Source organism: Taudactylus pleione, unplaced genomic scaffold, assembly GCF_031769625.1.
Source record: "Taudactylus pleione unplaced genomic scaffold, aTauple2 ptg000018l, whole genome shotgun sequence".
Classification (NCBI taxonomy): domain Eukaryota; kingdom Metazoa; phylum Chordata; class Amphibia; order Anura; family Myobatrachidae; genus Taudactylus; species Taudactylus pleione.
The window spans coordinates 18,550,960-18,577,956 of NW_028284420.1; the positions used below are offsets into that span (position 1 = coordinate 18,550,960).

General features: G+C 48.7%; 1 protein-coding gene across 5 annotated transcripts in view; it reads left to right on the forward strand.

Moving 5' to 3' along the window:
- Positions 1–26,997, forward strand: part of LOC148540705 (uncharacterized) — an 83,286-nt gene that overhangs the window by 34,195 nt on the left and 22,094 nt on the right. The window lies entirely within an intron of this gene.

A 26,997-nucleotide genomic window follows, 5' to 3' on the forward strand; every position in this document is an offset into this window, starting at 1 on the left:
GGGTTTCCAAATAGGAAGAAACAAATCGGCTCCCTCCATGATGCGACTCCGCTCTGCGTAGTCTGCACCAGGTAAAGACAGCTATGATGCTGTTTGATCCTACTTTTCAGCCAATTGTCAGTGCTTGGACAAGAAGCTTTACAGCGCTGCAATATGGGGAAAGTTAGGTAAAATAAAATCTACATTTTAGGTGGCGTTGCCTTGTAATAGAGTCTGTATATCCTGGCCAGTTTACAGATCATACTTTTTCTGCTAAGTTAGCTCTGTTTATCATCTGGATCAGCAGTTCTCAAACTGTGGGTCGTGACCCCAAAGAGGGTCGCGGCCATCTCAGCTTGGGGTCGCAACTCACATGGGGTCAGGTTGATGACTCCTCTGATCTCTCAGCCAGTGATCTGAAGAAAGTGAAACCAGTTGAACTGTCTGTTATTTCAGACTCCTCGGATCACTGGCTGAGAGATCCGAGGAGCCATCAGGCAGTCCTGCCCCCACCCCAGTGCTCAGTGTCTCTTTTCCTCCTGTCCAGCAGCAGAAACTGACACACAGGCAGCAAGCATCAGCAGCAGACAGACCCAGAGGAGCCAGCTGCCATACTCTCTCTGCAGTCTGTGCAGATGTTCTTAAGTGCAGCCTGGGGGACCGCAGCTGCCAGGGTGGGGGGACACAGAATGTGTGATGATTGCTGTGGAGGGGGAAGAAACATCAACAGGGGAGCATGTGGAACGAGGGGAGTGCTGAGTACAGACCCCATGGGGGAACAGGGGAGCACACAGTGTGGGAACTGGAGGCGGGAAACAGAAAAACAAATGAATTTATTAAAAACCCACTGCCTCCTCCCTGAAACGCACTGCCCCCTCAGTCTTTCTCACTTACTGCCTCCCCCTGTCACCCTCTGCCTCTCCGTCACCCACTGCCACCCTCTGCCTCTCCCTGTCACCCACTGCCACCCTCTGTCTCTCCTTTTCACCCTCTGCCTCCCCCTGTCACCCACTGGTTCTCCCTGTTACCCACTGCCTTCTATGTTACTTTGTTCTTTGTACTGGTTCTCCCTGTTACCCACTGCCTCCCCAGTCACCCACTGTCTTTCCTGCCACCCTCTGGCTCTCTCTGCCACCCTTTGCTGCTCCTTGCCACCCACTGCCTCTCTCTGTCACCACTTCCTCCCCTGTCACCCACTGCTTCTTGCTGCCTTCCACTGCCTCCTCCTGCAACCCACTCCCTTTTCCTGTCATCCACTGCTTCTCCCTCTGCCCACTGCCTCTCCATCACCCACAGACACCCTCTGCCTACCCTGTCACCCACTGTTCCTCCCTATTACCCCTGCCTCCTACGTCACCTATTGCCTCCCCAGTTACCCCCTGCCTTTCCATGCCACCCTTTGCCTCACCCTCTGCCACTATCTGCCTCCCTCGTCACCTTCTGGTTCTCCCTGTTACCCACTGCTTCCCATGTCACCCTTTGCCTCCCACTGCCTCCCCAGTCACCCACTGTCTCCGCTGCCACCCTCTGCCTCTCCCTGCCACCCTATGCTGCTCCTTGCCAGCCACTGCCACTCCCTGCCTCTCCATCACCTTCTGACACCATCTGCCTCCCCATCCCCCACAGCTTCTCCCTATTGCCCACTGCCTCCTACATCACTTATTGCCTCTCCAGTCACCCTCTGCCTTTCCATGCCACCCTCTGCCACCATCTTCCTCACCCCTGTCACCCACAGCTTCTCCCTGTTATCCACTGCCTCCTACGTCACCCTTTGTCTCACCAGTAACCCACTGTCTCCTCAGTCACTCTCTGCCTCACCTTGCAAGGACAGGGGCTTCGAAAAGAGCTCATCCCTGCAGTGTGTAAAAAATAAAATGATCGCATTATCGGACACCTCACAGTTTCGTGTCTCCATAGTGTTACTGTGCATGAGCGGTCTGCTGACCACACATGTGTGGCAGTCATTCTGCAGTAACATGCTGGGGTCCTGTAATAATTTTTATTGTTAGACTGGGTCCCAGAGCAAAAAAGTTTGAGAACCCCTGATCTAGATGCCAGAGAAACATCAGCTTTATTGCTGCTCTTTGAGAAAGTGAACTGAGGAGATTTTTTCAGCAGTTGGCCAGGCCGCCACAATATAGCCTGGGCCAGTGGTATCTTGCTGAACCATATATACCAGTATTCCTGGCATTACAATGTTGCAATCATCCTCAAAGTTTTCACCATCTCAGAGTAGGTAAAAAATTGTACAAGATCCCTATTTTTGGTTTAAAATGTTGGGACTGTATGAGGATGCTGTATGGATGGGACAGGTGTTTTAACCATTGTGGGAGGCAGTGACTGGTGTATTTTTAAAAAAGTTTGGACTAAAAAAAAATAATTGTACCCATAACTGTAGCATTTAACGACTAATTTAACTGTATTATCAAGTCTTCTGTCTAGCCAAGCCCATGGATGCCTTCATAAACAAAAAAATTAAAAATTGCGGACCCACGAACTTAGTACTGTCCTCTAAGAACAGTACTACCCGAATGAGCACACCGCCGCGGGATTTCAGTATAGAAATCACGTTGCTGATCTTTCTTTGGCTGAGAGAGGCGAGCCTTCCGCCTCTCAGCCAATGAACGGGTCCGACCATTGACTTTAATGGTGAGTACCGTGAATGTTACCTTCGCGGTTCGCACCATTGAAGTCAATGGTGGGACCCGTTCATTGGCTGAGAGGGGGAAAGACAGAAGAGGACATGATCCATGCATAGGAGGAGGTGAGTATGGATTTTTTTATTACAGGTACCCTATAGATTATCTATTTGGACTTGATGGCTTTAGGGATACATAGGTTAGTATGTGAGATAGGGAGTGTGAGTGTACATGTGTGTGTGCATGTATGTGTTATTAAACTTGTATTGTCAGTGTGTGTTCTGTGTTTTTTTTTTTAATATTATTTTTGTTGGGGAACTACAGGTACCAGCAGGCCCGTAATGCCCCGTATGCTGGTACTTGTGGTTGTCCAAGTACCAGCATGCAGGGGAGGCTTGCTGGGACCTGTAGTTCCACAGCAAAAGACAATATTATCTCATCTATTTTTTTTTTATTTTTTTTTACACTACACTATCAACCCGGCACCCACTGGCCAGGGTGCCGGGGATAGCCCCGGGCTATCAGCCTAGGCTTGGGGTGCCTGGAGAGGGGGACCCCTTTATTGGGGGGGGTCCCCAGCTCCCCAGGGATCCCCGGCCTGGGTTGACTAGCAGTCAGGGGTAATGCTTTGGCTGGGGGGCCCAGTGAAAGGGTTACCCTGGCTGTGGCATTACCCCCCCATCCCCACTAGAAACAGTCCGGTGCTGGTTCTGGAACATGCTGGGGAACCTTACGCATTTTTTTTCTCCTGTATTTCCAGAACCAGGACCAGCTCAGAGCCCAGTGCTGGTTGTGCTGAATACCAGTGACCCCTACGTCTTTTGTCCCCAGTATTTTGGCAACCAGGGCTGGTTCTGAATAGCCTGGTGCTGGTTGTGCTTAATAAAGGGTACCCTACGTCGTTTGTCCCCTGTATGTAGCACAACCAGTACTGGGTCTCCAAAGCCCGGTGCTGGTTTGTCTAATGTGGAGGGGACCACACCATTTTTTTTCTAATTTTACACTGGTTTTAATGTTTTTTACACAGAAGCACAGATGGATCTCACTGATCCCGCCCGTGCTTCTGTGTTTAGTTATTTACACATAGAAGCATGTATCACGGATCTCCTTGATCCGTGCATGCATCTGTTCGTTTGAGTTAGTGAAAACCGAATGCTAAATAGAAATGAATAATATGAATGACAACAAATGATTACACAATCGAACAACACGAATGACAGAAACTCGGCAGATTAGTAAATTCAGTAACCTCTTTGAAAAATGAAACACATGAATCCGGAAGATGTCATCCAAGATTGATATCGGATGACATTGAATAGAAATAGACACTTTAGGAGTAAATTTACTAAGTATCTTAAGGATGTAAGAAGAGGGATCCACAGCAAATATCTCTGATATCTGCTGTAGTCCTTTACATTTCCAACTACAAAAGTATCCCCCTGGGCTACTCTAATACATTATTTTTCAGAGGGGGATTCTTTCCACTAGCCCTTAGTGATGTATGTACAGGCCGACAGCCATGCGCGCACGGTATGCTCAGCAGGTCCCAACCTGGAAGCAAAATTATAACTGCACCCCCACTATGTGAAATTTAAGCATATTTAATTATCACCTCACAACACCATTAAGAATGCAGATAGTGATAAATATGTCCCTATGTATCCAGCTCTTTTTTTACTTACTGTAAGTCATGCATAAACTGAAGTTTCTGAATGATCAGGGCTATGTGGCAATAGCCTAAAGCAGGAGCCACCACCGAAATCTCCTGCAAAAGGCTTAAATGGTGCTTCAGACCGCAATCTCCATTACACTAAATGGAGATTGCAGTCTGACCCCATGTACTGTGCCAGGCTTCGAGTTTGGCCCTGTAAGATAACACCATCTTCAGATTGCTTTATGCCTATGGAGGCATTCTCGCAGGAAAGGGATCTTATGGTCACCATCCTGCAGCCTCCATCCTCAGTTGAAATGTCAAAGTGTGGAGGAGTCTTTTGAAAGACTCAAATGAGAGACATTTTTTGCCAGGTTGCATTGTGCAGGGACAGCATGTTATTGAAAGTGCTATGTTTATTTTTGATACATAAGAAGGTTAATTAGGTTTTTAAAAAAAATAAAAATAAATGTCTCAAAACAAATAATGAAATGATGGTGTAATGGCACTTATTAATACATGAGCCCCTAAGTGTGTAGGGCAGTGTTGGCTAACCTTGACACTCCAGCTGTTATGGAACTACATAACCCAGCATGCACTGCTACAGTTTTGCTATTAGGGCATGCTAAAACTGTGGCAGGGCATGCTGGGATATATAGTTCCACAACAGCTGGAGTGTCAAGGTTAGCCAACACTGGTGTAGGGCTTGATTCATTACCGCACGGCGATTATTGCCATCTGCACATGCGCACGCATAGCACTGCGCGTGCGCGGACCGGTTACTGCGATCGGGACTGCGATCACAGAGGCTACGCAGACCCATCGCAGAGTGATTGACAGAAACTGACGTTTGTGGGTGGTGATGGGGTGGTGGTCGGGGAAACGCAGACGTGCATAAATTAGCCACTGCGATCCCATGCGCAGTGTGAGGTCTCATACTGTGCGTGGTTGTTAGTAATTTCTGAGTAAGGTCAGGGCTTGTGAAACTGTGCGTAAGGCTGCAATTGTATTCTATTGTACTGATGGTTTCACAGCCTTGCTAAACAGTACGTATGTGTGCTGAGTAAAGTGGGCGACCCTGTGCAGTGCTGCGAGGGCATTTTGATCGCAATGTATTAGCCATGGATTAGCATACTATCGCAGTTGAACTGCGTGTGTAATTGCAATTGCACACGCAGTTACGTACGGTAGTGAATCAGGCTCAGAGTGTGATAGAATTGTATTATAATCACATCTAGTGCTTAGGTTACGTTACTTAGGTGTGCAGTATTACGCCTGAATATAGTGTGATAGAGTTGTATTATGATCATGTCCAGTGGCCAGGTAATGTTCTCAGGTGGTGGGGTGTAGTGTTCTATTTCTGCACAGAGGGGCCTGATTCAGACCCGTTCGCTAGGCTGCGCTCGCACGTAGCCTGACAATGTTTGCAATATGCGCATGCGTACAAGACGCAGTGCGTGTGCATGAACTAGTCCATGTGATCAGGAAGCATTCGCACCCTGTAGCATGAGTGACAGGATGAGCCGTTTGTGGGTGGTGACAGGGGTTGGTCGATGATAACGGAGGTGTGGTGGTGCGAACGCAGGCGTGTCTGTTAGTCTGAACGCTGTTTCAGGGGCGTGCATAATTAAGATGCAGTGCTTGTGGTAGGGTATGGTCAGCCACAAGTGCTGCGAATGGGTCTGATGTTTCTCTGTTACCAATTTGTTTAATACACTCAGGGGTGCCGAGGTGGAGGGGGGGCGGGTACTATTTACCAGGCAGCAGGGAGAGAGGTCTGACTACTGCTGCAGCAGCCTCTCTCCCCAGCCCAGCACACATGGTGCTATCACGCTGTGTGACGGGCTATAGAGAGAGGCTGCTGCAGCAGTAGTCAGACCTCTCTCCCTGCGTTATGTGGAAGGGGGTAGCGATTGCGCCCCCACTCCCTGACACCTGCGTCCCCTATGCGGTGTGCGCAGCCATGAAGTGGCCGCGAACATAGTATTTTTTATTTTTTTTTTGGAAGGAGGGGGTCTGGCCACACCTCCTCTGTTTGGCCACGCCCCTTCCCTGTACCTGAGCCCGGCGTAGCTGTCGACAGCCCTGAATACACTCAGGGCCGGTTCTAGACATTGTGGAGCTCAGGGCGAAAGTTCCCAGTTGAGCACGCCCCCCCCCCCCCCAAAAAAAGAAAAAAAAACCCTTTTTTTTTAGATGGCGTTCCTCTGCATGTGCTGAAAGCACAAGAGCTTCTGGAAAGGGGGCGTGTCCTTGCGGAACACCCCCAATTCATCACACTGTGGGGCGTGACCAGCACTTACAAAGGTGCTGGGCTTCCCCCAAGCTCTCCCCTCGTGGCAAATAATTGCCATGTGCAGTAATGCGCCTTACACAGTATGTCTTACACAGTAATGCCCTTTATAACACATTATGCCACTCGCTGTAATGCCCTTTATAACACATTATGCCACACGCAGTAATGGCGTTTATAATACATTATGCCACACGCAGCAATGCCCTGTATAACACATTAAGCCACACTCAGCAATGCCCTGTATAACACATTATGCCACACGCAGTAATGTCCTGTAGAATACATTATCCCCAATTCTAATTACGCCACACAGTAGTCCCTTATTCATGTTATGACACACAGTGCCCAAATTAGTGCCCCTTATACACAAGGCCCACAGTAGTAGTGCCCCCTAATACAATGACCACAGTAGTAGTGCCCCTTACACAATGACCCCAGTAGTGGTGCCCTCAGTAGTGCCCACAGTGGTAATGCCGACAGTGTTAATGCCCCCATTGGTAATGTCCCCTATAGAAGTGCTCCCCCTATAGATGTGCCTCCAGTAGTAATGCCCCCAGTAGTAATGCCCCTTATAGCCATGCCCCCAGTAGTAATGCCCCTTATAGCCATGCCCCCAGTAGTAATGCCCCCCTGTAGCCATGAACCTTATAGCCATGCCCCCTGTATCCATGAACCTTATAGCCATGCCCCCAGTAGTACTGCCCCTTATAGCCATGCCCCCAGTAGTAATGCCTCCTATAGTCATGCCCCCCATGCTGGTGCTTCTGAAAAAAAAAAAAATTTAAAATACAAACACAATGCTTACCTTTAAGCCCCGCTCCTGCATCCGCTGCCGTCCGTTCCGATCGTGGCTCCACCACGTATCTATGGGAGAGACATCATTACGTCATGACGTCCCTCCCATAGTGCTCTCTGCGGGAAGCCGGAGCTCAGGAGCGAGCTGGGGCGGAAGCGGCGCTGTTTTGTTTTTTGTTTTTCCCCCCAGAGAGAGATTTTTTTTTTTGGCCTCTCTCCTGGGGACTCAGTGGCGCCCTCTAGGGCGGTGCTCCGGGCGACGGCCCTGTTAGCCCACCCCTAGAACCGCCACTGAATACACTTCCTGGAGATGACGTATGGTACGAAGGGAAAGTGTGCGTCTTGTGTCAGACGGGATGTAGTTATGAGACCGGCGGAATGCCGGCTAGGGATTTATGACAGGTGTCAAGATACCAACGTAGTAAGGCTGCCATTTAGTACAGTACCTAGATTTCCATGAATGGTTTACCATGTTACTTGTGTCATGAGAGACAGATTACTGGATATATATTCGTCTATGTACCATAGCTATTTTTGTTACCCTTTTAAGTGTATATAACATTTTTCATTATTATAAACGTAATATTTGATTTATGTTTGTGTGTGCAGCGCTCTTCCACCTACTTTTTACTACATTTGTTGCTGTTGGGAAGAGAGGCATTATTCCCAGGTGGTGAGCAGCAGCCCACACGAGTTTTACAAAATTTATTTTGAATTTTACGTAAGTAAGGTACAACAATATGTGCATAGATAAGAGAGATATTTAGCATATTACACAGATAAAAATATAGGGTAATAAAGTATCCAAAATACACATATAGCAGAAAAATAAATAAATCTGAAAATAGATAAAACATTAAAAGATAAAAAATTGCTATATATCACAGCACATACTTCGAAAATAGATTGTAAATAATAGTATGAATTACACAAAAGAGCAAGTAGGAAATAGAAATATGTGTAAGAGAGAGAGGGGAGAAATGAAGAGAAAAGAAAAAGGAATAATAAGATGGAGGACAGGGTAAGTGGGAAAGAGGCCGAATCCGGGTCTCTATTGTACATTGGGAAAACTTAAATAGAAGTCGCCATAGTAAAATGGAGAGAAAATAAACAAATAACTAGTATAGATTAATTAGGAACGTTAGAGTAGGAGGTTCGAAAAGCCTGAGGGCAGGGTCCCATGTGGCGTGGTGTTGTTATAGAGGAACCAGTCACACCAAACCATGAGGAACCTAGGAGAGGTATTGTGGATATAAGCTGATATTTTCTCCATGGCCGCCACGTGCCAGATTTTATTTATAAGTTGTTGTCGAGGAGGAGGGTCAATATCTTTCCAGTGTCTAGCAATTAGACATCGAGCTGCATTCAGAATATGTGAAGAGAGCTTAACGGCATGTTTATTAAGGCCCTCAAGTGGACAGCCAAAGAGGAAAGACCAGGGAGACTTAATCAGTGGAATTTTAAAAATTTCCGAGAGGAGACTGACAACCCCGTCCCAGAATTGAACTATTTTAGGGCATGACCACCATATGTGTATGAAAGTGCCTATCTCGCCACAACCTCTCCAACATTGATCAGAGGCCAGATGATACATTTTGTGCAAACGGGCAGGTATCAGGTACCATCTATAATACACCTTGTAGGCGTTTTCCTTAATTAAAGAAGAAATAGAGGACTTAGACACCCTCTCCCGCACCACAGACCATGTATTCTCATCAGGTGGACTCCCTAAATCTTTTTCCCATTGAAGTTCATGATTTGGCGTATCTGGGATTTTAACAGAGAGCAAAAAGTTATAGATAACAGATATAATACCTTTCATAAGAGGATTATGGAGACACAAAGATTCAAATGACGTTAATGATCTATCAATTGAATTAGAAGGGAGGGAATTTATAAAATGTCGAACTTGAATATAAGTAAAAGTGTTGATGGAGGATATGTTAAATTTATTCTGCAAGGAACCCAGAGAGGCGCACCCACCCGAGTCAAAGATATCAGATACCACCCTAATCCCACTTTTAATGCATGGAGAGAAGCGGGCGAGGTTGAAACTCGGGGAAAATGCCGGATTAAACCATATAGGAGTAACAGGGGATGGGTAGGAGGTAATATTATAGTGAGATGTACAATGATCCCAAATGGAGCATGTAAAAGAGATAACCGGATGCAAGCGAACAGATTGATGTCTATCCGGCGCAGCCAAACCTATGATAGCTGACATAAAAGGGATATCACACGAATTAGCTTCTACTTCTACCCATCTAGGTACCTGGGATGGAGCAAACCAAGCTATTGCTTGGCTTAAGTGGGTGGCATAAGAATAGAGGTTAACATCAGGAAACCCGTTGCCCCCATTGGTAATGGGGCGACTGAGAGTGAGAAAACTGATACGGGGAGGCTTGGATTTCCACACAAATTGAACAAACCACCTGTGTAATTGCAATAAAGTCGGTTTGGGAACAGCAACTGGGAGGGTCTGAAAGAGGTAGAGTAGTCTAGGCATGAGGTTCATCTTAACTGCCACTATTCTACCTATCCAGGAAATAATTAGATCACGCCATCGGAGAAGGTTTAGTTTAATTGTTTTGAGCAGAGGGGGAAAGTTTGCAGAGAATAGGGTGTCATATCTGCTTGTAATATATACTCCTAGATATTTAATTTTAAAGGGATGCCAGGCAAAGTTATAATTGTGACGCAGGAGATCTAAGGCCATAGGCGATATATTAAGCACGAGAGATTCAGTTTTAGAGAGGTTAACCTTGTAGCCCGAGAGAGAGCCGTATATAGACAAAACTTGAAAGAGTTTCGGTAGAGACGTATGGGGAGAAGTTAAAGTTAGAAGAACGTCGTCGGCATAAAGGGACACTTTATATTCTGCCTTTCCTAGTAAGGTACCTCTAATATCTACATTAAGGCGTATTTGAGCTGCAAGAGGTTCAATAACCAAAGCAAAGATCAGGGGTGACAAAGGGCACCCCTGTCTAGTGCCATTAGTTATGGGAAAGGGGGATGAGAGAAGACCATTCACGGAGACCCTAGCTGAAGGGGTAGTGTATAGGGCCTGGATGCCCTGGAGAAAATTACCTCCCAAGCCAAAGGCCCTTAGTGTTTGGATCATGAAGGGCCAGCAAATCCGGTCAAAGGCCTTCTCAGTGTCTAGGGAAAGCACTAGGGCTGGGGTACGAGTAGAATTAATGAAGTGGATGAGGCTAATAACCCGTCTAGTATTGTCCCTGGCCTGTCTCCCAGGTATAAAGCCAACTTGATCATTATGAACTAGGCTGGGCAATACGGAGTTCAGGCGGTTGGCAAGTATCTTAGCATAAATCTTAGCATCAGTGTTCAACAGCGAGATAGGTCTATAGTGGGCACAATTGGAGTGATCTTTTCCCTCTTTGGGAATGACAATAATCCTAGCTTCTAGGGCCTCCTTGGAGAAAGAGCCTCCTGACAGCACACCGTCGAACACCTTAGCAAGATGAGGGGACAGTAAGGAGTTAAAGGATTTATAATATGTGGCCGTAAAGCCGTCTGGGCCAGGGGCCTTATTGGCCTTAAGGTTCTTTATCACCTCAGAGATCTCCTGCGCCTCAATTCCAACACTTATGCTGGGCATACACTCTACAATTATCTGTCAAATCTGTCTGGTGGGAAGGAAAATCTGGTCCGTTTTCTAGTGTTTGGGAGCACATTTCTATTGTCATTTGCTCCCTTACATTACCAGGTTTTCACTCCAACCAGCCAGATTGGACAGATATCTGACAGATAATTGTAGAGTGTATGCCCAGCATTAGGGATTCAAGAGCCGAGGAAGATAGTTTAGGTAAATTACAGCTGGTTAGAAAATTCTGTATAGAGTCCTCAGTAGGGAGAGGACTATTCAAAGAAGATGAGAGATTATATTGTTTGTTATAATTATAATATATTACGAAACTCTTCAGTAATACGTAAGGGATCTCTAATAGGGTCGCCTGCGTGAGAGTTAATCATCAGAACATTGTTCTGTGAGAGTTTACATCGCAATCTAGACGCCAGCAATCTATCGGCTTTGTCTCCTTTTTCATAAAATGTTTGATTAAGCCATTTAAGAGAAGTCTCAGCTTTTGCTGTAAGAAGGAGGCCTAGTTCTCCTCTGGCAGCCACAAGTTTATGATAATCATCCGCTGCGCCTGAGGCTTTGAGTTCTATCTAATTGGGCAATGAGGTCCATGAGTTCAATAAGCCTCTTAGTCCTATTATTCCTGGCAAAAGCAGCTGACTTAATCAGGGATCCCCGTATCACAGCCTTATGGGCATCTCAGAGAAGCTGTGGAGATACAGTAGGACTGGAATTAAAAGAAAAATACTCTGTAATCTCAGAGGTCAACTGTGATCGTAGGGCCGGATTTACAAGGAGCCTATCATTAAGGCGCCAAACATAAGAGCTATTACGAGGGAAAGGAGATTCAATATCTAATGTGAATGGGGAGTGGTCTGACCAGGTGCTGGGGTGAATACTAACTTCTAATATTAATTGCGCAGGGTCAATACCCAGAAAAATCAAGTCTAGTCTTGTGTGGACATCGTGAACAGGCGAATAAAAGGTATAGTCCTTAGCAGTAGGCTCTTTTACGCGCCATGCATCAAATAGGTGCTGAGAAACAAATTGTTGTAAAGCTTCTTAGTTAGCACAGATAGAGCTAACAGATGAGCGTGGGGGAGGTTTAGATCTATCTAGGCGAGAATCTAAGTTAGCGTTAAAATCACCTGCCACGACCCCTCCACCTCTTCTATGTTGGGACAACAACGAACTTAGAGCGCGAAAAAAACGTGGTTGGGCAGAGTTGGGGGCGTACACATTAACAAATGTAAAAAGGGTACCATCTAATTACCCAATCAAAAGAAGATAGCGCCCCTCTGGGTCCCAAATGATTGAGGAGGGAACAACGGTGACACGACGAGAGAATAGTATAGATACACCCTTCTTTTTACGAGTAGGGTCACATGCATGATAAGTGGAAGGGAAGTATTTAGATTTAAGTTCTGGGTGATGAGTGCCGGCGAAATGGGTCTCCTGTAAAAATATAATATCGCCTTGGAGTTGGCGGAGAGTGTGAAATAGGGTAGATCGACGTTGTGGGCTGTTTAGACCTCTAACGTTAAATGTTACAAATTTGGTAGTCATGGAGGATTATAGAGAGTGATGAGCAAAAAAGTAGTCAAAAGAGGATAGACGAGTAATAAACCAAAGAACCCGGATTTCAGCCTCAGGAAAAAAAAGAGAAAGAGAGGAGAGGGTAAGGAACGGGGAAGGCCCCGTCCTTGTGGTCGGACCCACGGAAGAAGTTGGCTAAGAAGCCTAGAACGTCCGAGGCCGGTCATTATGACCGCATGGGGCTGAGTGGTCAAAGATGCCAAGAGGGGAGCGCAATATTAAAGGGATACAATAGAGGAGAAGACAAGCTCTAGGTGTGGACTAGTAGTAAAAACAATACAAGAAAACAACATGTTGACAAGAAGTTACTTAAAAGGAAAAGGAGAGGGGATATGTATGTATGTAGGTTAGGGAAGGGTGGAAGGCAATGCAACCTCCACCGAAAGGATGTTGAGAAAAAATCGGTTACCATATTAAGTAAACATCGAGTGTGTTCAGGTATAGTATAAAATACAGTAAAACAGAATTTAACATATCACAGTAATAACCACAAGATATATAAAGCAACTAGCATAGAAACTATACATTGCCCCATTATCTTTTTTAATAATTTAAATAATATGGGCAGACCAGGTCAGGAAAACAGTCAACACCAAAAATGGGTAGATAAATTGGTGACCTGTGGAGTTAGAAAAAGCAGCAAATACAGTGGGACAACTAAAGGCACGCTAAAAAAAAAAAAAATGGAAGCATTGTTACAGAGCTTTACACATTATAAGGTAACCAAATATCAATTTAAAACTAAAATCGGTATCAGTAAGAGAGACAATTGAACAGTAGCAAAAATACGTCCAATAAAGGGACCTAGGGCCTGATTCAGAACCACTCGCGAGCGGCTGTCCGCTCGCAAGTGGGTCGATGTTCTGGACTGAGCATGCGCACGACGGAGGGAGCTCCGTCATGCGCATGCGCCAGACGCGACGAGCGAAGGAAAGTCCTTCGCTCGTTGTGTCTGATCAAAGGGGGCGTGCTGTCGTTGATTGACAGCACGCCCCCTTTGGTAGGCGTGCCGGGGGCGTGCCACCCTGACGGGGGCGTTCCCACGGGAACGCCTCCCGTCAGAAGCCGGCCCACTGACATCACTAGTGGTGTCAGTGGGAGTGATTTTGGCTCTGATAGAGCCAAAATCACTCCGGAGCTTGCGGTTGAAAACCTCAACCGTAGGCTCCGGCTCGCAGTTTCGATGGTCGCGATGGTCACGACCATCGCGGCCATCAAAATGCACGCTCGTATAGGCTGTGGGTGGTGACCCACAGCTATATGAGCGTCCAGGAGGACGCTCCATTTTCATGGAGACCGGCCCTCATTCAGAGCGTGCGCTCTGCTCAGAGCGTACGGCTCTGAATGAGGGCCCTAGTTCCCATTAAGTGACAACAAAAAAAAGAGGGTAAAATCAGGTCACTGCAGCAGGATGAGGACTAGCGCCAACTGTGCGCCAGACATTTTTCGGAGCTCGTTGAGGGAGGGACCTCACACTAGTTTCCAGAGACCCAGCGGCCTGTAAGGGTGAGGGCCTCATGTCATCCTTGGGAGGGCCATTCATGGCAGGAGGTGGCAGATGCAATTGCGAGAGCAGGTGTAAAGCCTCATCTGGGGATCTTGATGAAAGGAGCTTGCCCTCTGCTCGAATCGGTAGACTAAAGGGGAAGCCCCAGCGATAGCAAATGCCATGATCCCGTAGAATTTTGGTGATGTCTTTCATTTCACGCCTCTTAGCCAGGGTAAGAGGGGAGAGGTCTTGAAAGATCAAAAGATTGGCACCTTCGAAGGCAATATCAGGAGAGCCTCTGGCCTGGGAGACCTGGTCTTTCGCCTTGAAGTAGTGGAACCTAAGTATTACGTCTCTTGGCGAGTCCGAAGCTTGGGAGCGAGGCCGAAGGGCCCGGTGGGCTCGATCGAGGAGGAGCATATCATCCGAAATGGAAGGGGCAAGAGAACGGAAGAGACATAAGAGATAATCCTCAAGATGGGTAGACTCCACAGACTCAGGGATATTTCGGATTCGGAGATTATTTCTACGCCCCCTGTTATCAAGGTCTTCTTGTTTGTCAGCAATCAACACAAGGTCCCGAGTTAGTTGGATGTTGTCCTGTTCAGACATCTGTTGGAAACTAATGATCTCTTCTTGTTTCCTCTCGAGAGCATCTACACGGGAACCTAGGTCAGTGACCTCTGCCTGGAGGCCGGAGAGAGCTTTGTGGACCTCATCATGAATAGTTTGACGGAAGCTTCGCATCTCAGTTAGGATAGCAGCGACATTCGCTTTGGTAGATAGGGCTGCTGAGTCTTCCACTTCTGAATCCACCTCAGAGACATCACCTAGTGACGGAGTAGAGGGCGGTATCTGAGAGTCATTTGCTTGGGCTGCTTTAAAGTAGGATATAAGGCCTTGAGAACCAGATTTCTTGTGCCTACCAGGCATAGTGGCGGATTAGGTCAGAAAGTAACTATATATGTATATTAAAACGTAGAAAGATGTAGGGGGGAGTTGTAACTTCTTATCAGCGAGGCACACCTGGGACTTGAATGGTAAGAGTTAACCCATTATAAGGGAAAACTACATATATCTAATACTGTAGTAACGTCACTAGGTCAAAAAGTATAAAGTGCAGCCGCACCCTATAGGCAGGGCCGGCCCTAGCCCAAATTTTTTGGTAAGCGAGTAGGTTTTTTGGCGCCCCCCCTATGCAGTGCCCGCGGTAGTGGTCCCCCCTGTGCAGTGCCCCTTGTGCCCCCATTAGTAAGCTTATATAGTGCCCCCAGTAGTGGTCCCCCCTTGTAGTGCCCCTAGTAGTAATCCCCCCTCTTGTAGTGCCCCTAGTAGTCCCCCCTTGTAGTAGTCCCCCCATTGTTGTGCCCCCAGTGGAGGTCCCCCCCCATGTAGTGCCCCCAGTAGTAGTCCCCCCCAGTAGTAATCCTCCCTTCAGGTGCTCCCAGTAGTAGCCCCCTTCAAGTGCCTCCAGTAGTAGCCCCCCTTCTAGTGCCCCCTGTAGTAATCCTCCCTTCTAGTGCCCCCTGTAGTAATCCCCCCTTCAAGTGCCCCAGTAGTAATCCTCCCTTCAAGTGCCCCCTGTAATAATCCCCCCTTCCAGTGCCCCCATTAGTAATCCCCCCTTCAAGTGCCCCAGTAGTAGTCCTCCCTTCTAGTGCCCCCTGTAGTAATCCCCCCTTCAAGTGCCCCCAGTAGTAATCCCCCCTTCAAGTGCCTCCAGTAGTAATCCCCCCTTGTAGCCCCCCCAGTAGACACACGTAATACAATTAAAAAAAAACACTTGCCTGAACCCCCAGCTCCTGCTCCCGCCGCCGCTATCAGCTACTCCCGACCATTCTCCAGGGCCGCTTTGCATTATGGGAGAGACGTCGTCATGATGGCTCCGGCGGCTGTGTGTTTGGCACTGTGTAGCGCTGACCGAACTCCGTCCGGTCAGCGCTACACGCGCGGTGCAGCTGTGTCACAGAGACACAGTCTGCACCGCGGTAAGCCTCTGAAATCTGCATGGTCGGGGCCGCGGCGCCCTTCACTATGTGGCGCCTTACGCGGCCGCGTACCATGCGTAACCATAGAACCGGCCCTGCCTATAGGCCACACAGGTGTAACATATGAAAATTTGATCCTACTATTATCATCCACAGCAATATTTGCAGTAATGTAAGTATGCAGTTGGGATAAGAGTACATACTGTAAAGAAAAAAAAGAGGCGCAAGATGGCATTGTCCTTGGGCCCTCTCACCCACCCTTATGTTGTATGAACAGGACATGTACACTTTAACAAACCAATAATTTCAGCGCCAGGGTCTGCCACACGACTGTGGCTGAAATGATTGGTTCGTTTGGGCCCCCACAAAACAAGCTGTCAATCTGTCCCTGCACAAACTGGCTCGACAGAGGCAAGATGTCGTCCTCATCCACCGATTCCTCACCCTCTTCGGTGTTGTGTACATCCTCATCCTCACAGAGTATTAATTTGTCCTCGCTGGAATCCACCACAACAGGCCCTCTGTACTTTCTGGAGGCTGGTCTCCCTGGAAGAATTGATAATTCATTTTGATGAACATCATCTTCTCCACATGTTGTGGAAGCAACCTCCTACACCTTTCGCTGACAAGGTTCCCAGCTGCACTAAAAACTAATTCGGAGTACACACTGGAGGGGGGCAACTTAGGTAAAATTGAGCCAGTTTGTACAGGGGCCTCCAAATTGCCTCTTTTTCCTGCCAGTACAGGTACGGACTGTCAGACATGCCTACTTGGATGCTGTCACCGATGTAATCCTCCACCATTCTGTCAATGGTGACAGTATCATATGCAGTGATAGTAGACATTTCTACTTCAGGGTCCATAGGGTATCCACAGGATACCTTGGGGGGGGGGTATAGGCGATGGCGGCAGACATCCAGGCACCACAGAGTTAAACTTTCAGCCTCCCAGGATGCACTGGGGTCCCTCTCCCATACCCCGCCCCCGAGCCTCAGGCCACTCAGTTTTCGTCGGTGCCTGGCCGGACCAGTCGCACCGTACAGAGGGGGGTCTTTTTAAGGCCCCTGAATATTTCTTCGCAGCTGTGGCTGCACAACTAGAGTGCTCCAGCATAGGACAGTCAGTATTGACGTCCATGCTGTCTCTCCTACACCCCGCCGGTACCAGAACGCTGGTACCGATCCGGGGATGCAGGTAGGTAGCTGGGGTCACAGCTAGCGGTGACCCCGGCTACCTGGACTGTGGCCGGATGCACGGGGATCAAGGTAAGCGGCGGGGTCCCGCGGCGGGCACCCGCTGGTAACACAGTCCTGTTTGGTCCCCAGGCAGGGGGCTCCCTGGGGACCGGCTGCGCGTGGGGCCAGGTACTGATCCTGCGCCTTCCACTAGACCACCAGGGACAGCGGACCGCAGCATGTGCGGTACAGCGCGGCGTCCCAGGGGTTAATAGCAGGCCAGGGGAGAACGCCTTCCCTGTCTCACAGCCGGCGTCTCCCCCGATGCACAGTGCCATTCCACAGCGGTCTGAGCGGGCTGTGTCAGCGCTCCTCCCCCGGGCCCTGCCTCCTCTCTGCTCCTCGGTGGCCATTTTCTCACTACATGTGCTGGGGATGGCAAACGCTGCTGGAAGCTGATACAGGTGCCATTGCGGTCCGGGTCCCCCGCATGCCTCTCCTTCAATTAAGGTCAGTGTATGCAGCACTGTTTCCTACCAGGCTCTGGTCTGTGTAGTTGATTGCAGTGCTTCTAATGCAGGATGTTATCTGTGCATTGTATGTGACTTAAATGCTAGCGCTGTGTACTTTCATTTCTGACTGTCAGCCTTTTTCCGATCCCTGTTCTTCTGCTACAGCCCTTGCGGTGCGGTGTTGCAGGGTGTTTATTACCTCACAGTAAACGTGTTTTTTCTGTGTGGGAGGTCACATATGCTCCGTTCACACTCCTCATGTCTGAAAGTGAACGAGGATATCCTCTTCCAGCTATAATGTACTGATATCATGTGCAGTTAGCGGAGGGATATGTAGACGCTGAGGGTTTATGGAGGGCATGTTGTATTATATATCACGCCCCATTTCTGTCACTTTGCCTGCACAAAAAAGGGGACCGCCCTCGGCTAGCTAAGATGCTTACAGCCCTTGTGAGCAACTCCCCCAGCGTTTCCCCATAGGGGTTATCGCAGCCTGTGGTGGTCTCATCACATGCAGGGGTCCCTGGACAGTTGAGGGTACCCCAGTGTATCCTGTTTTTCGCCCCCCCAGGTCTCGCAGGAGCCTGTGTGGGTGGATTTATTGTCCAAATGGTATAGCACCTGATGGACGTTTCATAAGGGGAATCACCATTTCGGCCTTCTAAACGGCCTTTCGGGTCTCAGACGGGTAAAGGCTTGACGTCTGATGACGGTGACATTATTGACTTTTTCAGACACGAGCCTCTTAGTGCAAAGGAGGCGTAGTCTGAGTCTAAAGTCTATATACCTGGCCTTATACGGGCAGTCCGTGCGGCTTTGGTTATTACATATCCCCCGTGGCTAAATCCAAATATGCCTTCTTTAAGGATAAGGGTGTTGCCACTGTAATTCCTCTATCTGGTCAGGTGGATCATTTAGAGGAGGCGTGGAAAATCCGGGTAAGCGGTTCCAGCCTCAAAAACGGTTGACCTTTTGCATACCCCTTTGCGGATAATTACATTTCCGAATGGGAGTTACCTTTTACGTGTAGATTCTCATGTTACACGCCTAGTGAGGAGTGCTACGTTGCCAGGTCCTCTTTGAAGGAGGTTCCAGATTGCAAGGGGCAAATATATCTAAAATCCAATATTCCCTTGCTGGAGGGGCTTCCAGGCCGGCTATGGCCGTGTGCTGGGGGGCCAGAGCCATGGAGCGCTGAGTAGGTAACTGGATCTCTGCACACTGACTCTCCAGCAGAGCAGGTGGATAGCGGGAAATTCTCAGAGACTTTGCTACGTTCATAATGAGACGGTCTTACATATAGCCTACTCCTTTCCAGAATCTCCTTGTCAGCAGTAGCGGCTTGCCGCTCCCTGTGGTTGCGCTCTTGGAAAGCGGACGCAGATTCCATTTGGAATGCTTTGCCTTTTACGGGACAAGTCCTGTTTGGCCCTCGTCTGGACGCAATTGTGGCCCCACAGGCAGCAGCTACGTCTGCGTGTCTGCCATCGGCTACAGTCCCATCAGGGTCTGGGGCTTTGTCTTTTTGGCCCTGTGAGGCCAGGGTGAGTCTAAAATACAGCTTTCTAAGACAGTCAGTAGCCAGGAAATCTGCTCAGCCATAAGAACAGGCTTGGAGTACAAGACGTCCTACTCCCAAGTTGGACTATAAACCTTCAGCATCACGGGACGGGCCTCCTCTCGGGAGACCCCAGAGTTGGAGGCCGGCTTCTCCAGTTCGCCCAGTGCTGGTGTCTGACCACCACGGACACTGGGGTAAGAAGTATTTTCTTGAAGGTATGTCCTCTCCTCCCGGTAAAAGCCTCCCAGACGGTTTTTCGTTACAGGTCTTCTGTCAATTCAGGACAAGGCCCTGTAATTGTTGAGGGTGTTACACTCTATGCTCCAGGCAGGAGTTATAGTACCTATTCCGTTGCCCCAAAGGGGAACAAGGTATTACTCCATCCTCTTTCTGGTACAGACACCCAATGGGTCTTGCCAGGACATTCTCAACCTCGAATCCTTCAACAAATTCTTAAGGGTTCCTTGGTTCGGGAGGGGGACCCTGCATTCCATCATTCAATGGAGCCTGGGAATTTTGTGGATATATTCAGGGTGACTACCTGAATATCCCTCTTTTCTTAGCACACCAGTGTTTTCCTCAGGTTTGCAGTGGTCGATAAGCATTTCCAGTTTCTGGCATTGCCCCTTGGTCTGGCATCCGCGCCTCACGGTTTACCAGGGTCATGGCAGTTATGGCAGACCACCTGCGGATGCAGGGGGTCCGCTTGTTTCCCTATCCGGGCAACCTCCTGTTGTTACCACGGTCTCCAGAGATACTTCAGTGCCATATGCAACGGACAATATCTGTGTTGCTACATTAGGGCTGACTGATAAACTGGAAATGGTCCTCTCTGATTCTTCACAGAGGATGCTCCATATCCCAACATCTGAGGATCTTTGTGATTGAGGAAAAGATCTCTACATTACAGGCAAGGGTACGCAGTTGCCTGCAGAGTCGCCGAGTGTCTATTCACTTGGCAATGTGGTTCCTGGGTTCCAGGGTGTCGCTGTTCGACATGGTGGAGTGTACCCAGCTTCACTCTAAACCTCTGAAAAACTTGATCCTCTCCGGATGGGATGGGTTGCCCAATAGGATAAAGTCAATAGGCTTTCCCCGGAGGTTTGTCTCTCTCTGGCCTGATGGCTGTGGAAAGCTCACCTAAACAAGGGGCACCCCCTTTGGGATTGCGGACAGGGTCCTTCTGACGACGGACACCAGTATCCGTGGCTGGGAAGCAGTGATGGGTCCACACTTGTTCCAGGGCAGGTGGACACCAGTAGTTTTTGCACTTCCCATAAACATCTGAGAACTCTGAGCAGTATTCAATGTTCTCCAGCATGCAGGACAGGTCCTCCACGGAAATACCGTGCAGGTATAGTCTAACAACGCCATCATGATGGTTTATGTAAACCACCTAGGAGGTTCCCGAAGTCAGGCGACACTAACAGTGGTGTCCCGAATTCTGGCTTGGGTGGAAGGCTATATCCCTGCCGTCATCGGCAGTGTTCATTCAGGAATCCTCAGATGGAAAGCAGGCTTTCTCAGCCGTCAAGACGTGCATTCAGGGAAATGTCCTCTTTATCAGGAGGTGTTCAATCTTCTGGTGAACAAGTGGAGCCTTTCAGAGATGAGACTCTTCTGATAGACGTAGGTAGGTCCAGTGGACCTTCCAAATTGTGTACCTCGTCCCTCCGTTATCCCTTCTTCCTCCAGTAATAGCAAGGAGGCATGCTCCTGCTGATAGCTCCAGCGTGGGCCAGATGGCACTATTACTCAGATCTTCGGAGCCTCTCAGTTAACACTCCAAAGCTGTTGTCTCAGGATCCTGGCTGATACCCAGACCTGGGTTGTCTGTCCTTGACGGTGTGGCGGTGGAGACTGCCCTCTTAAGGTCTAGGAGTTTTTCTAGCTCTATAGTTAACAGGGGCTCTGTCCATGCTAAGAGCTCGGAAGCTTTTATCTGCAAGAATTTATCATTAGATATGGTATACTTTCTTTCAGTTGTGTCACCCTAGAGGCTAGGCTCCTCGGGTATTCCGGATATCCAGAGGTTGGCTTTCCTACAGGTGGGCTTAGATAACGGTCTTTGCCTTGCTTACCTGAAGGTGCAGGTTTCTGCCCTGTTAGTATGGTTTCAGTGTAGGATTGCTACTCTTCCTGATGTCCGCACCTTTGTGCAGGGTGTACGTTATATTCAGCATCCCTTTGTTCCACCTGTTGCTCCTTGGGATTTGGCTGTGGTCCTTAGGGCTCTCTGAGGATTGCCATTTGATCCACTGGGCTCAGTGGATTTCAAATGGCTTACGGCTAGGACTGTATTCCTTCTGGCTCTTAATTTGGCCAGTAGGATCTCAGAATGGGAGGCTCTGTCATGTAGACCTCCCTTTTTCTCATCTTTCCTAGGAACAGGGCAGTGCTTTGCACTTGCCCTGGTTTTTTACCTACAGGGGTGTCTAGTTTCCACATCAATGAGGAAATTATAGTACCGGCCTTTACTTCCCCAGTCCTGTCTGCTGGTGAGGCCTCTTTGGCTGTGGTACGGGCGCTAAGAATTTAAGTTGACCGTACCAGTCCATTTAGGAAATCAGACTCTCGGTTTTGTCCTTTCTGGTTTCCATAAAAAGGGTTGGCCTGCCACTACGCTAACTGTGGCAGGATGGATTCACAGGTCTTCCTGTTCCATCCTCTATTAAAGCTCTTCCACTAGGTCTGTGGGTCCTTCGTGGGCAGCTCGATGTGGCGCCTCAGCGGTGATTGGCAGCCACGTGGTCATCTGTCCATATTTTTGTAAGGTATTATGCTTTTGATACCTTCGCCTCTCAGGATGCTTCCTTCGGGCGGCGGATTCTCCTTACAGCACAGGAGCGTCCCCACCCTTAAAGGATACTGCTTTGGGACATCCCCAAGGTATCCTGTGGATACCCTATGGACCCTGAAGTAGAAAATACGAGATATGGTAAGAACTTACCCTTGTTATCTCTATTTCTACGAAGTCCATAGGGTTCCACAGGACTCCCGCCCTGTCGCACCTGTACTGCAGATGGGCTTTGATCTGGTCACCGGTTTCTCCTTCTCCTTCTGGTGAGAATGTGATTCTTGTGTGTTCCAGACTCTTCTCTCTCTTTTTTGCTCCTGCCCCGGCCTATGGCTTGCTACGAAACTGAGTGGCCTGAGGCTCGGGGGCGGGGTATAGGAAGGGACCCAGTGCATCCTGGGAGGCTGAAAGTTTAACTCTGTGGTGCCTGGATGTCTGCCGCCATCGCCTATACCCCCCCTCCCCCAAGGTATCCTGTGGAACCCTATGGACTTCGTAGAAATAGAGATAACAAGGGTAAGTTCTTGCCATATCTCATATTTTCAAATAGTTGGCAGGTCCTTCAGGACAGATCACTTGTCCAAACATGGTCGTGCCTGGCCTGCATCACCGCCTGTTTCCTGACAGCCCCAGTTTCGGGAGAAAATGAAGGAGCTGTTGACGTGTCACGTTCCGCTTCAGTTGACAGTGTTTTCACCAGCAGTGTGTCCGCCGGAAAGAGAGACAACATGTAGGCTTTAAACCTGGGATCGAGCACGGTGGCCAAAATGTAGTGGTCTGATTTCAACAGATTGACCACCCTCGAATCCAGGCAAAGCGAATGAAGGGCTTCATCCACAAGTCCCACATACCGAGCGGAATCGCTCCTCCACTTTCTCCAGCTGCTTCTGCAAAAGCCTGATGAGGGGAATGACCGGACTCAAGCTGGCAGTGTCTGAACTGACTTCATGTGTGGCAAGTTCGAAGGGCTGGAGAACCTTGCACAACACGGAAATCATTCTCCACTGTGCTTGAGTCAGATGCATACCCCCTCCTTTGCCTATGTCATAGGTGGATGTATAGGCTTGAATGGCCTTTTGCTGCTCCTTCATCCTCTGAAGCATATAGAGGGTTGAGCTCCACCGCGTCACAACCTCTTGCTTCAGGTAATGGCAGGGCAGGTTCAAGAGTGTTTGCTGGTGCTCCAGTGTTCGGCACACAGTCGCTGAATGGCGAAAGTTGCCAGAAATTTTTTGGGCCACCCAAAGCGTCTCCTGCACACCCTTGTCGTTTTTCAGAAAATTATGCATCACCAAATTTATTGTGTGAGCAAAACATGGGACGTGCTGGAATTTGCCCAGATGTAATGCCCGCACAATATTGGTGGCGTTTGTCAGATATCACAAATCCCCAGGAGAGTCTAAGTGGGGTAAGCCATTGGGTGATGATTTCCCTCAGCTTCTCTAAGAGGTTTTCTGCGGTGTGCCTCTTACTGAAACAGGTGATACACAGCGTAGCCTGCCTTTGAACGAGCTGGCGTTTCTGAGATGCTGCTACTGGTGACGCTGCTGTTGTTGCTGCGTAAGGCGATACATCTACCCAGTGGGCTGTCACAGTCAAATAGTCCTTAGTCTACCCTGTTCCACTTGTCCACATGTCCGTGGTTACGTGGACATTAGGTACAACCGCATTTTTTAGGACACTGAGGACACTTTTTCTGACATCTCTGTACATTCTTGGTATCGCCTGCCTAGTGAAGTGGAATCTAGGTGGGATTTGGTACTGGGGACACACTACCTCCATCAATTGTCTAAATCCCACTGCACTAATGGCAGATACCGGATGCACGTCTAACACCAACATAGCTGTCAAGGCCTCAGTTATCCGCTTTGTAACAGGATGACTGCTGTCGTCCTTCATCCTCCTTGCAAAGGACTGTTGGAGGGGCAATTGCTTAGTAAAAGAAGTTCCAACTTCCTCTCTTGGATGTTGAATGACTCCCAGAAGCGGCAGCAGTAGGCATAGCAAAGTAGGATCCTCTGGAGGAATCCCGGAGAGGAGTCAGTCATGCTAGTGACATATGGCCTGCAGGACTACTTCCGATCCTGACTGAGGAGGAAATTGACGAGGAGGGAGTTGACTGTGTGGTTTGCAGGCGCTTGGATACAACAGGACAAAGGGATTTAGGTGTCCCTGGACTGTTTATGGTCGTAGTCACAGTTTCTGAAGTTGACAGTAACTTTTTATTAACGCGCTGCAGGTGACGTATAAGGGAGGATGTTCCTAGGTGGTTAACGTCCTTACCCCTACTTATTACACCTTTACATACACAACATATGGCAAGATAGTTGTTGTCCGTATGTGGACTGAAATATTTCCAGACCAAAGAGGTGGAATGTGGACCGTGATGGGCTTTTTCATCCCACGGACAACAACTCTTTCCCTTGGTGCCTGATTTAAACAACACACATCACCATCAGAATCCTCCTTGTCGACTTCCTCCTCAGCGCCAGCTACACCAATATCCTCATCCTGTTGTACTTCAAGAGTGACATCTTCAATTTGAATATCAGCAACTGGACTGTGGGTACTCCTTCCAGCACTTGCAGAGGGCGTGCAAATGGTGGAAAGAGCCACCTCTTCCCGTCCAGTGTTGGGAAGGTCAGGCATCACAACCGCCGTCACACTTGGGACTCTCCTTGGGGATTTGTGATATCTTCTTAGAACGCACAGTTCTTTGCTGTGCTTTTGCCAACTTAACTTCATTTTTCTAGCGGGAGGAGGAGAGCTTCCATTGTCATGTGAAGCTGGACCTTAGCTGTTCCTTGCCACTCCGTGTTGTAAATGGCATATTGGCAAGTTTACGTTTCTCCTCAGATGATTTCAATTTATTTTTTAAAGTCCTATTACAGAACTTTGGCTTTTTGGATTTTACATGCCCTCTACTATGACATCGGGTATCGGACTTGGCAGACGATGTTGATGGCATTTCATCGTCTATGTCATGACTAGTGGCAGCAGCTTCAGCACTAGGAGGAAGTGGTTCTTGATCTTCCCCTATTTTATCCTCCATTATTTTTATGGAGTGAATAACCCCTGTAAAAGTTTTTTTTTTTTTTTTTTATATAAGGGCAGCGGCCTACACCACAAAACACAGGACAGCACCTGTAAAAAATTATTTGTATATTTAGGCAGCGTAGCCCGGCACCACACAGGTCAGCACGTGTAAAAATTGAAGAAGGGCAGCGGCCTACACCACAACACACCGGACAGCACCTGTAAAAATGCGCACCCCTATGCCGATGACAGGTGTGGCTGGCTAAAACGGCACTCACACAGAAAAATTAATAAATACATTTTTAACACTGGTGGTGGTAGGTGAAGAGAGCACCCCTGACAACAGTAGCCAGCCAGCATCAGCAACAGCTCCCCAGCTCCCTCCCTCTTCACAGTAGCCAGCCAGCCCAGTATTGTAATGTGTATATAGTGTTAGTGTACTAACAAGTTTATTATTTTATTTATTTTTATCTCACAAAAACAGTACACTAGCCAACAGCTCCCAGCTCCCTCCCTCTGCCAGCCCCTATGTATGGACAACAGTAGCCAGCCAGCATCAGCAACAGCTCCCTCCCTCTTCACAATTGCCAGCCAGCCCAGTATGTAATGTATCACACAATGTAGTATCACACAACCGCTCCCAGCTCCCTCCCTCTGCACGCATGCTCCACGGCCAGAATGAAAAATGGCGGCAATTGCGGGACCCTTTATAGTATCCAAAACCCACGAGAATCCGACAGCGAGATGACATTTTGCCTCGATTTCAGTTCCGAGCCAGGCGGGAAAACCTGAGCCTGACTCTGTTCCCGGCTTGGATCGGTGGTGGTGGTGGGGTGGGGTTCAGATTTCGGAAATCTGAACCAGCTCATCCCTAGTTTGTTTACACACGACATGTGCTTTGATGCACTAATGTGTGATTGGCTAGTAATGTGACGTCAGTCCCCGCTGGGGAACCTGAGTGGGTGCTGGACCCAGCGCGACTCTGTGTTCCCGTGGTGATGGGCGGGTGACATATCACTGCGAGGCTTGCCGGGTATCCATCGGCACTCAGGTGTCACCAAGAGGATGCGGCAGCAGCGAGACGCCAGAGTGACAGGTGAGACTTATTCCTATCTATGAATAGACACCTTGCCTCACTATATAACGGCCTGCTTTGTTAATACCTGGGTGCTCATGACTAAGGTGGTCGCACACCGAAACGGCCGTTGAGCCCAGGGCTGCTATGGAGGGTCACCAGGCTTGTGCTAAGTACTCAGTATACACTGCTTCCTGCTATGTGATCGACAGCTACAGGGCTGCCATCAGAAATTGTGGGGCCCGGGACTAGCAAAATTGGCAGGGCCCCCATTTCCTCCGCTACCTTATTCCTACAAGAAAAACATTTGGCCAAAAAATATCAAGCCAGCCCATCCCCCCCTATGTGTATCCAGCCAAGACCCCCCTTATGTGCATTCAGCCAGGCCTCCCCCTTATGTGTGTCCAGCCCAGGGGTGTATCTATAATGGGTGTGGGGCACACGGACCCCTGGGTCCAGGGGGGCCCCGCACCGCACACCCTGCACCCATAATATTACTTACCTCTCCGGAGTCCCACGTCGGTGGGGGTCTGGCGCTGTAAAAACGACTGGAAAATGGCCGCTGCGGCCATTTTCCCGTCGTATGCGCAGTACAGGGAAAATGGCTGCTGCGGCCATTTTCCCAGTGATCAGCGCATATTCTATAGACTCTGGGCACACTCTAGTGCCTAGAGTCTATAACTCCGGCACTGGCCGCGCACAGCTCAGTGCGCTGCCGGCCGCCGGAGGGAGAGGAGGGGGCCCGTGTCGGAGACTGCACACGGGCCCCCTCCTCTCTAGAAACGCCTCTGGTCCAGCCCATCCCCC